Below are 14,259 nucleotides of genomic sequence, written 5' to 3' on the forward strand. Positions count from 1 at the left end.
TTGATATGGTTTCTTCTGATACGGCAGGGTCACACTTGCCCAACTTACAACTAAGCTTAACCTAACTTATAAACTAATCACATCAGGCATCCATTGAAATTCCTAAGATATGGTTTCTTCTTATATGGCAGGGGTTCATTTGCCCAACTTACAACTAAGCTTAACCTAACTTACAAACTAGATAATTTAGTCATCCATTGAAATTCCTTTGATATGGTTTCTTCTGATACGGCAGGGTCACACTTGCCCAACTTACAACTAAGCTTAACCTAACTTATAAAATAGATAACTTAGTCATCAATTGAAATTCCTTTGATACGGTTTCTTCTTATATGGCAGGGGCGCACTTCCCAACTTACAACTAAGCTTAACCTAACTTATAAACTAGATACTTTAGCTATCCTTTGAAATTCCGAAGATATGGTTTCATCTTATATGGCAGGGGCACATTTGTCCAACTTACTACTAAGTTTAATCTAACTTACAAACTAGATATTTTAGCCATCCATTGAAATTTCTAAGATATAGTTTCTTCTGATCGGACTGGTGGGTAAGTGGGATTACAAAAAGATACAGACTTGAAGAAAACAAAGTCTTCAAAGAAAACGAAATTTAAGAATCAACTTAAGACGATTAACAACTGAAACCCCAGCCTGAAATTAAACAAATCAACCAAGAAACAAAAGATTTTAAAACAATGAAACGTGTAATGTATAAAATCGGAGCCAGTGTTTTTTGTCACGAAGTGTTGTGCAGGATGTGTATCCGAGATAAATCTAACACTATAATTAATATTTGATTCACATTTAGTCTTAAAAAACCGAGTAAAAACATTGTTAGTGGCCACTAAAATGTTTTAAATAATTATAATTCCAAGTATTCATTTAGGTGAGGAGTGAACATGCAATTAGTGAAATGATTTATTTTTTTCATGCAATATTTTCATGCTATTAGTTACACCATATTAATTGAATATGAAAATGTAAAATAAGTGGAATTATAATTAACATTGAAGCGAAAGATTATACTAGAAATTTTTTAAGAGTAAGCGTTAATTGAAGCTACATTTGAGCTTTGAAACGTGTACTGTCTCTGTTAGCCTACTCCCGGGAGTAGTTACCCAGGGAGCACCTCGAGGAGGTAGAGATCAGATTTCGCTCCCCAAAAATTACCTACCGATTATCGCAATAACTATGAGGTTAAGGATTATTTTTCCTCATTAATGCATTGTACAAACTTAAAATCTAGATATTGTTTTCAATAATTGAGAACGTTTTAAGATTTGCTGTATCGACGTGTAATCGAAGACTTGTTATAATAAAATTTCTCATAAACCTTGAATATTTTAATTTCCTTCAGTCTAGTATATTATATTTAAGAACATAAGAAATCTTTTTAGGGAATTGAAATGCCCTCATATTGTCTTAAATAGAAATATTATAAGATATTTATATCTTTCTTTTTGTTCAATGATTAACTCCAAAGTGAAGGTTGCCTTTCTTATTGTGCGCTTTAAAATTATTTCAAAATCCAATCAATTGTAGATTGTAGCATGTTTCATTTGAATCCTTAATTGATTTCATTAATTAATTTTATTTTAAACTATTTGAATTTCTATTATAAAATTTTAATTTGCAGTGTTTTTATTGAATAAAATAATAAATATTGTTACTTATTTTTTTTCCAAAATTTGCTAAACCCCTGCTTATTCTGTTCAAGGTTGGTAAAGACTGTTCGGGATGACATACTTCACAATTCGGACTATTGATTGTTTTAGAAAAGTTGTTAAGAAATGTCCCAAGGTCTGAAGCTATTTCAAGAGTTAAGTTACAACAAAAAAATAAATAAATAAATTTAAAATTTGAATAAACATAAATTTAAATTCAAAATGTAAAAATTAATAAAGAAAAATAGAAATATAATTAAAGAAATACGAATCATTGCTTGTCTAGTCATGCAAGATTCGTTGGTCGACCACGTGCTAATTCACTTTTTCAAATTTTTTAGTTAAAAAATATTTAAAATAATTCCGAAAATTAATTTTATGTTAAAATGTAAAAATTAATTAAGTGAAATAGAAAAATAATTAAAGAAATACGAATCATTGCTTGTCTAGGCATGCAAGATTCGTTGGTCGACCACGTGCTAATTCACTTTTTTAAATTTTTTAGTTAAAAAATATTTAAAATAATTCCGAAAATTAATTTTATGTTAATATGTAAAAATTAATTAAGTGAAATAGAAAAATAATTAAAGAAATACGAATCATTGCTTGTCTAGGCATGCAAAATACGTTGGTCGACCACGTGCTAATTCACTTTTTTAAATTTTTTAGTTAAAAAATATTTAAAACAATTCCGAAAATTATTTTTATGTTAAAATGTAAAAATTAATTAAGTGAAATAGAAAAATAATTAAAGAAATACGAATCATTGCTTGTCTAGGCATGCAAGATTCATTGGTCGACCACGTGCTAATTCACTTTTTTAAATTTTTTAGTTAAAAAATATTTAAAATAATACCGAAAATTAATTTTATGTCAAAATGTAAAATTTAATTAAGTGAAATAGAAAAATAATTAAAGAAATAAGAATTATTGCTTGTCCAGGCATGCAAGATTCATTGGTAGACCACGTGCTAATTCAATTCTTTTAATTTTTTAGTAAAAAAATTTCTAAAACTCCGTAAATTTAATATATTTGTATCACTTTATTAATTTTAATAAAAATTTGATTGAATTTATTTAAATAAATAATTAAATCTTACTTACGTGAACAGCATAGATGTTCACTGGTCGGGAGCCCAATGGCAACTGACTGCAAAAATCCGTTAGTCGCCATATTTGAACTTGGATTTTTTATAAAATCAAATTTAAGCATGTTCCAAGGTCTAAAGCTATTTCAAGAGTCAAGTTACTTCAAATAAATAAATAAATAAAAAAAATTAAAATTACAATAAACATAAATTTAAATACAATATGTAAAAATTATAGTAATAAAGTGAAATAGAAAAATAATTAAAGCAATAAGAATCATTGCTTGTTCAAGCATGCAAGATTCGTTGGTCGACCACATGCTAAATTGTTTAATTTTTTATTAAAAATTATATTTAAAAAATAAAAATTAATTTCATGTTAAAATTTTAAAAATTAATAAAGTGAAATAGAAATATAATTAAAGAAATACGAATCATTGCTTGTCCAGGCATGCAAGATTCATTGGTCGACCACGTGCTAATTCACTTTTTTAAATTTTTTAGTTAAAAAATATTTAAAATAATAATAAAAATTAATTTCATGTTAAAATGTAAAAATTAATAAAGTGAAATAGAAATATAATTAAAGAAATACGAATCATTGCTTGTCCAGGCATGCAAGATTCATTGGTCGACCACGTGCTAATTCAATTCTTTTAATTTTTTAGTAAAAAAATATCTAAAACTCCGTAAATTTAATATAGTTGTATCACTTTATTAATTTTAATAAAAAATTGATTGTATTTAATTAAATAAATAATTAAATCTTACTTACGTGAACAGCATAGATGTTCACTGGTCGGGACCCAATGGCAACTGACTGCAAAAATCCGTTAGTCGCCATATTTGAACTTGGATTTTTTATAAAATTAAATTTAAGCATAATTCTGTTTAAAATGGATTAATAACAAGTTAATTTAGATAAAAGAAATGATTTTCTCACACTATTAATAGTTTTAAAGTCTTTTTTAAAATAAAGAATTTGGGACTACTTTATGACGTCACTCAAAAGCACAAGGTTTTCCGGAAGAATACAAAAAGTAGTTCCAGTTAAAAATTAATAATACTAATTCTTTTCTTTTAAAAAATGAAAGAATATTAAATTATCAAGTTGAAATTAGTAGTTAAAAAGTTTATTTTCCATTAGAAATTGTTTTTTAAGGCAAAAATGAGCACCTGTACTTCTGACCTTCTTTGGCTAATTCTTGAAAATCTGCTCGATAGATTTTCTTCGTATTTGGAATTCTTATTAAATAATAGGTGAAGTTTAATAATAAATTAGTGGTAAAACTTAAAATTTTATTTAAATACTAGTTTACGAGTGTGACCTAGGGCTGAAGTTGTACTCCAAAAGTGGTCTCAAAATAAGTATTCAGAGAACGGTTTTCAGTAAAATTTATGTAATACGGCTTAAATAAAATGTACACAAAGTTTGAACAAAATCTTTAAAGCTATTTTTAAGAAAATCCGTAAAAACTACTTAACCTATTACCTACTCTTATACGTGACGAATTTCCACGAACCTACGCGATAAGTTTCTCTTTTAAGTTATTATTTTTGCAAAATCTTCATTGCCTGTAATACTACATTAGTGGTAAGATATTAATCTTGTGTTGAAATTGTTCATGGTAAGCCCTAAAGTAAAACCTACATACTAGCTACGTCAATATCTTTCATATTGAAAGTTTAATATTTTCTAATTAAAAAAACCTCGAGCTACCTAATAATTAATAAAACTATGGAGTTAATATTAATAACGAATGAACTGCATGCAGTACGTGCTGTCACTTCCAGGTAGCAGAACAATCACTATTTTCACGATTAAAGATTCTCTTTCAAGACTTTGGAGGCCTTTTTTAACAATTCTTTTTATGTTTTCTTTTTTCGTATTTTTTTCATTATTTTTAATTTCTTATTATTTAAAAGATTAAAATGAAAAATAAATACAATATTTAATTAACTATTTTTTTTTATTATTTAAAAATAATTTTTAAACTTTTTTACTTTTTCACTGGAATGCTGTTGTTTCTGCATTAGATAATTAATACTAAAGGCAATGCTAGATTGTACATGTTGGGTCGATCTATTTTGAAATACAATTGAAAACCATTGGAAAATGTAGAAATCGTCTTTTAACTTTACATGAAACTTCCTGTTTCGTAATTGAGAGTTAATATTAAAGCAGAAGTATGAATGTGAATTTAGATAGTTTTTTTTTTTTTTTTAACAGTAAGAAGTAAAAAAGATTGGAAAAAGTTGAAGTTCTTGCCTAATTTCGCCAGAATACTCCTGTTTCTGTTATGATTGTTAATAATAAGGTCAATTCAAGTTGGTACATTTTGGATTGATGTGTTTTGAAAAACAACGGGCAATAACCATTGGAAAAAATGGAAATAGACTGTTAATTTCACTGTAATGCTGCTGTATCCGCATTTGATAGTTAATATTAAAGGCAATCCTACAGTTTATGTTGGATCGATCTATATTGAAAATCAAGAAACAAAAGCCATTGGCAAAAGTAGAAATCGTCTTCTACTTTCACCCGAACGCTCCTGCTTTGTATTTGATAGTCACTATGGTAAAATGTACATGTAGGTACGATCTTTTTTTAAGAGTATGAGGTAAAAAGCTATAGAAAAAGTCAAAATTTTCGTCTAATTTTTGAAAAAAAGAAAGTAAAAACAATTGCAAAAATTAAACTTTTATCCCGATTTCACTGAGGTGCATGATTTCTGTATGCGATAGTTAATAATAAGACAATGCTACAGAAATTATTCTGCTCCTGTATTTAATAGATAATATTAAGGCTAGAGCTAGCTAATGATTGTGCACAATGGGTCGATCAGTTTCGAAACACAACAAGTAAATACCATTGGATAAAGGAGATTTTGTCCCCAGGTAGACTACTGATTCACTTATTCCAGTGGTTTTTCTTTCTTGTTTCCCAAAATTGATTGATCTAGTTTACATAATCTACCCTTGGTCTTAAAACTAACTGTCAAATACGGAAACATAAGTATTCTAGTTAAATTACGAGAAATATTCCACCTTTTCCAACTGCTTTTACTTCTTGTTTTTCAAAATAGATCGATCAAATTAGTGCAATCTAGCATTGGCTTTAGTGTTAACTATTAAATCCAGGAGCAGCATCATTCCTGTAACGTTAGATGAAAAGATCATCTTTTTCCAATGCTTTTTCTTTTTTGTTTCTCGAAATAGATTGACCTAGCGTATTAACCTAAAGAAAAGTGCTTTGGAGAAATCCAATCTGGGCCACTTGTATGTCTTATAATGCATTGATTATTTTAATGTAGAATTGTTCATTCTCAATTAATTCAATTATATACTTTATGAACCAATTTCATAAAGTTTCTGTTTTATAAAAACTGAAGTGTTCTGCTACGGATAGAAATGTAAGTATTAGAAATATGCAAACAGAAAGCCATTAACAAAGCTTGAATATACCAGCATATTGCATGTTCTATGCTGATTAAAAGATTTCCTTTAGAGATTTTACTAATTTTCTCATTTTTTAAATGATTAGAATCGCATATTCATTCATACTTTACTTAACAATAATTATTTTGCAGTGAAAATGCAACAATGTCCGTGTTTTAAACTTAAATTCTCGCGCCTCCCTCCTATAAAATACATTTCCAACTTCTCAGTTTTAAAATATTAGTCGCATAGAATTAAAAGAAAAAATATTTCTTTTTAACATGTACTAGATATCAATTATTTTTATTGATAATTTTTACAAATGTTGGAGTATTTATTAATATTTTGGATAACATCACGTAACCTCCCTTACTTAGTTTACTCAGTAAGTGAAGTATGGCCCCAGGACAACAGTCAGGTTGAAATCTTGTCTGTTATTCTTCCTCTGAGATCTAATAATGGGAACCTTATTTAATGATATTAAGTAACGTATGTACAAATTACATACAGTTATTTATGTATTTTGGGAGAATCGTTTCACGTTTTTGCTATAGTTATACTTCGTATAATATAGCCAGTGTAAGAAAAAATAACAAGATGACAATGTTAGGGCTTGAAAAAGGTGAGAAATATATCGAATCTTTGGTATTTATACATGATGGTGATCTCGGCAATTCAGATGAAAAATTAAATGGCTTCATAGATAGGACTCATAAGAAGTTACTAGCTCTGCGTTTCACTGGTAATGGACTATTTCGTAACAAGAATGAAGAAGGTAGTAGTGCCTACAAGCAGGAGGAGAATAAGAAGTACTTGCTGGAGCAAGTGGTGTGAACAAGACCTTTCCTTTTGTATCGGCTTCATATGGTATTTTGCTTATCTTTGTCACTTGGCTCTTTAATTTTTCACCTTTACTTTAATATCCACCAAGCACTCGTTACAATTCAATTACTTCTTCTTGCCTGTAATAATTACAAGGTGCCTTCAACGGATATATTTGTTTTCGATAAATATTTTTAGGAATCGTCAAGTTTTGTGTGTGATGAAAATCAGTAATGAAAAATTCAAATTTTGATATTTAGTTTAATGGCTCCTTTAGGCGAAAATCTGTCAATCTTACTACAAATTTGCTGAATCTGATTTTTCGTATTTTCTCTTGAACAGCATTTACGATTTCCTATAAACGTACTTTCATTATGTCATTATGATCTAGAGCATGTATTGAAACATTTTCCTCAAAAAATTGATAAAAACTAAAAACTCTCTACAATAAATAAAAGACTGCTATATCAGCTGGTATGGAGCAATCTGTACTTTGACAGAAATCGTGGGGTGCTTACTACCTTTCCAATTGTCAACGAATTCAGCCTCCCCAGTCAAAAATCTTTAGGGGAAATAGTAAATGCTCTTCGCTTTGCACTGATTTTACCATTCATAATGACCTCAAAATCTTTTATCCTCTATCTAGCGAAATCCTTTCTTTGCAAAATTATTGTTATGTGCACATCATTGTTTAAGTTTACTTACAGTACAGTTTACATTCATTTAATTATATGAATAAAATTTCATCAGTAGTTATAGATATTAAATGTGTTTCTTAACTTTAATGAATTAAATGAAATAATTTTGAACAAAATTGAACTTGAAAAATTGTTTATTTTGGTTGACAAACCTAATAAACTAATTAATTCAATTTATGGCAGCTTGACTAAAACAAGTTTAGTATAACAGTTTAATTGCAACGTAATTTATGATAAAATAATTTAATGTTTAATGAACGAATACGTTCTAAAAAATTGATCCGTTTAAAAGATTTAAACTAAAATTTCAGCATTCATATTTTATTTATTTTTTTAAATTATTGAAAGATACAAATTTATCTTGAACAAATGGTTGCATTTTAAGTTGTAGTATCATTGAATTGAATGCTTTTAATTTAAGATTAAATCTATAAACTGTTTATTTCATTGAATAATGATTTTCAGATTGGAAACAGCCAATACTGTGAGCCGATAACTGTAAAACCGTTCATCAACTGAAGTGGAAATGTAAAAGACGTTGAGAAAACATCGATCAAATGAGTAAGTACAATCAACTTTTCTTATGAATCAATTACTTAAAAAATGTACTATTCAGGTATAGATATATAGATATATTGCATGTTTGTATCACAATTTTATTTATTAAATGATTTTTTTACTTAAATTGAAAATAAAAAGTATTATTTAGTAGGAAAATAAATAAAAACTTATAATTTAAAAGAAAAATATTTATTTGCTTACCTATTTTGTTTTTACATAGACTTCATATATTACATTTGCATATAATTGTTTTAGTTAGGGAAGGGATTAGCTATGAGGTTAGCATACTGGACTCCCACGCGGAGGTCCCGGGTTCGAATCCAGCAGCTGACCCTTAGATTTTCTCTTCCTAGGAGCTTCTTACAGCTCACTGTTCGGTGATGGACAGTGTTGTCTGTAACGAGAGAACACTGTCCGGAGGCCGGCAGTGCACTGGAAAAAGCTCCGGGCGCTAATGACCTCAGCTGTTGATGCGCCAAAAAAAAAAAAAAAAAAAAAAAATTTAGTTTAATTACAGTCACATTTATTTAATTTTATGAATAATATTTATAGTCCAGCAGCTGACCCTTAGATTTTCTCTTCCTAGGAGCTTCTTACAGCTCACTGTCCGGTGATGGACAGTGTTGTCTGTAACGAGAAGACTGTCCGGAGGCCGGCAGTGCACTGGAAAAAGCTCCGGGCGCTAATGACCTCAGCTGTTGATGCGCCAAAAAAAAAAAAAAAAAAAAATATTTTTAGATAATAAATGTGTTTCTTTACTTTTTTTTATATATGTCTCTTTAGGTCGGATAGCAACTATTCTCTAGGTTAGAGAGGTAAACTGGAGTCACAGTAGAGTAGGTAGTAACCAACGTCGGTTAATAAGTGCGCAGTTATTCTTAACAAACACACCACCTGAGAGAGAAGAATGAAACTAATATTCTACAAAAATAAGGAAACTTTAAGTGCAAAGTTGGTTGAAAAAGATGTAAGTTCTTGACCTTATATAAAATTGCATGTGCATGGCAGGAACACCTCCACAAGTTCACTGGTTTTCTGTACTCAATATTTCTACGCAATATAAAATATAAATGATAAATCCCTTTTAGCTCCTACTTTTTACTCTTCACTTTGCTCCCCTTCCTCTGCCGTCTTTAAGTTTAATTATTATTTCACAGAAAAATTAAGATCTTTAAAACAATTTTCTCCCCATAGGTGTTTGATAAATTATCAGATATGCCATTAAAAATATATAAAAGAGATAATATGTTCGGTTTGTCTTATATATGCTCAAGGGAAATGTGCTAAATTACTTTTGTCCTGGCTCTACATTATGTAATACCTACCTGTAACGTAATATTAATTATGAGTTTGATTATGAAGCTTACTCAGATTAAATCTCCTTTACAACATTTCAACTTCTATGTGATAAATATATCTTCCAAATTGGTACCAACTAACCCTTCACTTCCAGTGTCTTCCAAGGATATTTCTAAAGAAGTCTCCCCAAAATTAATGAAACTGGATGAATGCTAATTATAAATTGACAACTTTAAGAGATAAAGTTAGCAAGTCATGCCGAAGTCTGCTATTAACCTATCTAAGATATGATAATATTGTTTCCCTATTTTAAAAAGAAATCCTATCACACTTAACTGAATAATTTGGAATAATAATTCTTAAAAACATTTATATGGCCACCATTAATATCTTTCTTTGGTACTTCCAGGGCAGCTTGGGCAGCAGAATGGGTAAGTCGATTTCTGCATGTTTACTTTGCATGTTTTTTATTTAATATTTTTTTGTGATTTAAGTTGATAAATATGCCCTTATATTAAAACTATCCGGCAGGACAGTTGTATAAGGGGCTGATCGTCAAAAACTGCTCGAAAAAGCAGTTGAAAAACACCCAACTTTGACAATTTTTTTCTCATTTTCTATTAAAGATAAAATTCACAAATTTTCTTTATAATATAGGGCAAATCCTCCTTTATAACTGTAATTTTTTTATTGGGTCTACTCAGATCTAATAGTTTTCTGGAAAAAAGTTGCTGAAAATGAGCTAAAAAGCAAAAGAGTATAAGAGCCAGTTCTGTTCATAAAGACTTCTAATCATTAAACAAATTTTGTATCTATTAAAGCTTTAATAAAGTAATGGGTTTACAGAGATTTCACTTTTTAATATTTAGGGTTAATGTATAAAATTCTTTATGAACTAAATGGTTTACTCCATTTTCGTCCTACACTTGGACAATGCGATTAATGCTAGAAAATATTTTAATCTCTTTCAGGGCTACGAATATGGTAGATCTGGTAATCCTTCAAGAGCTGTTCTTGAAGAGTGCTTAGCTGCATTGGACGATGCGAAATATGGTTTGGCATTTTCGTCTGGATTGGCCGCAGTCACTGGATTGTGTGCACTGTTAGAAAGTGGAGATCACATTATAACAGGGGATGATATATACGGCGGAACAAATAGGTTTGTATTAAATAAAAGTTTATCTAGAAAGATAGCTTGAATATCAATACAGTATTAGTTTATTAAATATTTAAATATAAAATGTAGAAATTTCTTTTTACAAGCATTAAAATTCGTTGCTGAAATCTTCAGATTAATAAATAGAGAAGTTCTTCTGATTTGATTTTTTGTGCATTCATCACAAACGAATTAATTTTTTTTTTTGCGTCAAAATCAATTGTTTTTTTTTTTTTTTTTGTCATAAAGGAGATATTCTAAGCTAGTGCACCAGCCAAAGTAGAGGCTTTTTTGTGGTTCTTTCTGACCATCTCCCTACTTAGTGCAGGTTTACTCCACTTTATTCCTGTGTAATCACTCTAAAAATATATTTTACTAGATTAATAGTTTTTAAATAATGGAAATTAACTTTATTGTTTTTAATATCTGTGTTTCGAATATATATATTTTTACTTCAATTGGTTTTGTGCTTGAAAATTTCTCTTTTAAGTGGAAATTAATGTGTAATTTTTTGTGGCCTCAGATATCTGAGAAATGTTGCCAAAAAGATGGGAGTTGACACTACTTTTTTCGATATGACTGCCCCAGAAACTTTGAATGAAGTAATCCAGCCTAATACTAGAGTATGTATATTTTTTTCAATTTATATATTTTTATAAACATTTATTCCAAATGGATTTTAGTAATACGTTTATTTATTATTTTTGTTATTTATTTTTTGTAGCTCGTTTGGGTTGAAAGCCCTAGAATCCTATGATGAAAGTTATGGACATACCTAGAATAAGCGAAATTATTAAAAGACATAATCAAGACATTATAATTGTTGTAGACAACACTTTTTTAACACCGTATTTTCAGGTGAACGTTATAGTATTTAATTATTCGAGGTTAATTGTATTTTAAACGAACATAGGATTATCAGTTGCCTACACGTAGAGTATGTTCTAATGTTTTGCTTTATAGATAGTTATTTTTGGACTATTTTTAGGACGCAAGATTCAGGAAGTATGGATCTTGAATGATTGCCAGCAACTAGTTATTTTTTTTATTATTACCTATGTATTTAGGCCTATACTGTTTATGTTTATAATTAATTTAGGTATTTAATTAGCTTTAATTTTGTATTATTATCATTATTTACTTTTGTTTTCATTTTTCAGAAACCATTAGCTTTAGGAACCGATATTTCCATGTATTCTTTAACTAAATACATGAATGGCCACTCGGACGTAATAATGGGAGCAATGACTACAAATAATGAAGATCTTTATAAAAGGATGTTGTACTTACAGAATTGTAAGTGTATACTTCTGTGCTTACTAAATATTACAATCCTTATTTACTATAAAATAATGTAATTAATCGAGATAGTTGCAGTGTTGATGGTAACCTTATAAGTTAAATTATGTTTTTTATTTAAACAAAATAATAATATTCTGTTTTCTGCATCGGCTTTCGCCAATCAACCAGTGACTTTCCCTATTTCTTTGTTCACTCAATAATATAATGTTTGCAATCTAAAATCTAACACTCCTCCATGCGTCTTATTTACATCTACTGATCCTAAACCTTCATCTCACCGATGGCAGGACTCCTTATTTTTTTTTTTTAGCCTCACGGTACCAGTACTCAATTCTTGCCTTTATGACACCTCGTCGCATTAGTCCCTTAATGGATTTACGAAAAATTGTATTTATATTATATTGATTTAATTGCATAAATTTTGCTGCTGGAGTATATCAAATGTCATCTTTTCGAAGTAGTTGTAGTACGTAGTACCGTTCATTTACATTCTTTGGAATAACGTGGGCATATGTTTGAGATCTTATTCATTGCCCTTAGCGTTTAGGGTAAAGATCTCTTGATTCTTCGCAAATATGATCCACAAACTGATCTTAACCTACTTATTAAGAAAAACAAGTCTGTACTCATAACTTGTTCTTAAAAACCACCATCCTTTGTATGATTCAGGGATCATGATCTTATAGAAAGTACTCTAGTTGCTGTTATTGTAATCTGCCATTTCTGCAAGGCTTGCTCTGTAATCTTAGATCTCATATCGGTGACAGAATATTTATATTACCGTTGTTGGTGGTAAGCATGTCTTCTACGATTTTGCTGCTCTAACGCCGTCCCCTTACAAAACTAACAGGGTCCTTTCTTCTTTGAGTTAAGGGTGGCTATAATATCTATGTCTTTAACTAATTAAAGGATGTTAAAGCAAATAATCTGTCTTCTCTTTAAAAGGTTTTTTTTTTGTAGCTACTAATAGTAAAATAATTTTTACAGAAACTTCGTTTTTTTGTAACAATTTTAAACATATTTGCGTTTTGTTTAAATCAATGGGTATCGTGCTATCACCTTTTGACTACCTCGTAAACAGAAGTCTTAAGACTTTAGCCGTTAGAATGAAACAACATATGAAGAATGCCATAATTGTCGCTAAACTCTTGGAAAAACATCCTTCAGTAGCAAGAGTACTGTGCCCTGGTAAGTAGATAAATTTAAAATATATACTAAAATTTACCCATTAACTATGTTTATCATGTAAATACAATTTCTTTAAATTAATTGCTAATTTAGTTTTTTCCTAAGTCAATTAAACACTTGTAATAGATTTTTATTGTTTATTATTCTTTTACCTTATGACAATGCCTGAATAACTTCTAGTAGATACAACTCTTTAACTGGAGTCACCGATCAACTAGATTGTGAAGAAATTTGGTTTCTTTTAACTCGAGAGTGATGTATAACAATATGGGTATATTTATCTTATACCCTAGCATAGTATATAACATAGCAAGAGAATTAGACTCAAAAAGGCACCAAACTAATTGCTTCAGTAATTTACTTTATTACAATAATATACATTAAATTGATGAACATATAACATGACAGCTCTCAGCAGAGATATTATATATATTATTATGCAGTGAGTACAACGGCGTTTGATGTGAGTGTCAAATTGTTTGGCTTCTTACAGCGTAGTTCTGCAGTTTAAAGCAGTCGATGACAATTGTTTTCTTTTCACCTTGATCTTGATGTAAAAGAATTATTGAGTTATTTTACTATTAGAAGCGGGTGCATATGTAGGTGCAAGAATGGTTCCACTTCGTCTTTAAATGATAGCATGGTATACGAGGTCCGTGAACATAAAAAAAGTGTGAAAGTCATTATGGGCTGACGGTCAAGGCACATGTAGTCTGCAAAAAATCCTTGCGAGGTCTAGATTTGTACAGGTTGGAAAAATTCAGAAATGACTGCAAATTCATGCCATATAGCTCTCAGTTACTTTCAGAGTTGTTGCTGAAAGATCCTCTTTATCAGAGCCTTGCAGACGAGTAGCAAGGCATCTACCCCCATTTGTCTCAATGTGTAAAAAAAAAAAAACTAGGTTGCGGGTGCAAGCGCTCCACGCGTCCAATGCACTGTTGATGCTAATCAGTAAAGTACACTGTTTTTATTCTCAGGTACGTTTTGGTAGATGAAACAAAGTGCTTTCGAACAGTCGACCACGATGTAATTAAAACT

The 14,259-nt window shown here is 29.6% G+C and overlaps 1 pseudogene; it reads left to right on the forward strand.

The window, feature by feature from the left end:
• The window catches only part of LOC141455717 (cystathionine gamma-lyase-like), a 28,145-nt pseudogene that overhangs the window by 9,332 nt on the left and 4,554 nt on the right, over positions 1 to 14,259 (forward strand).

This window comes from Rhodnius prolixus, unplaced genomic scaffold (assembly GCF_049639745.1).
Source record: "Rhodnius prolixus isolate KJV_2025 unplaced genomic scaffold, Rpr scaffold_4, whole genome shotgun sequence".
In the NCBI taxonomy this organism is placed as follows: Eukaryota; Metazoa; Arthropoda; class Insecta; order Hemiptera; family Reduviidae; genus Rhodnius; species Rhodnius prolixus.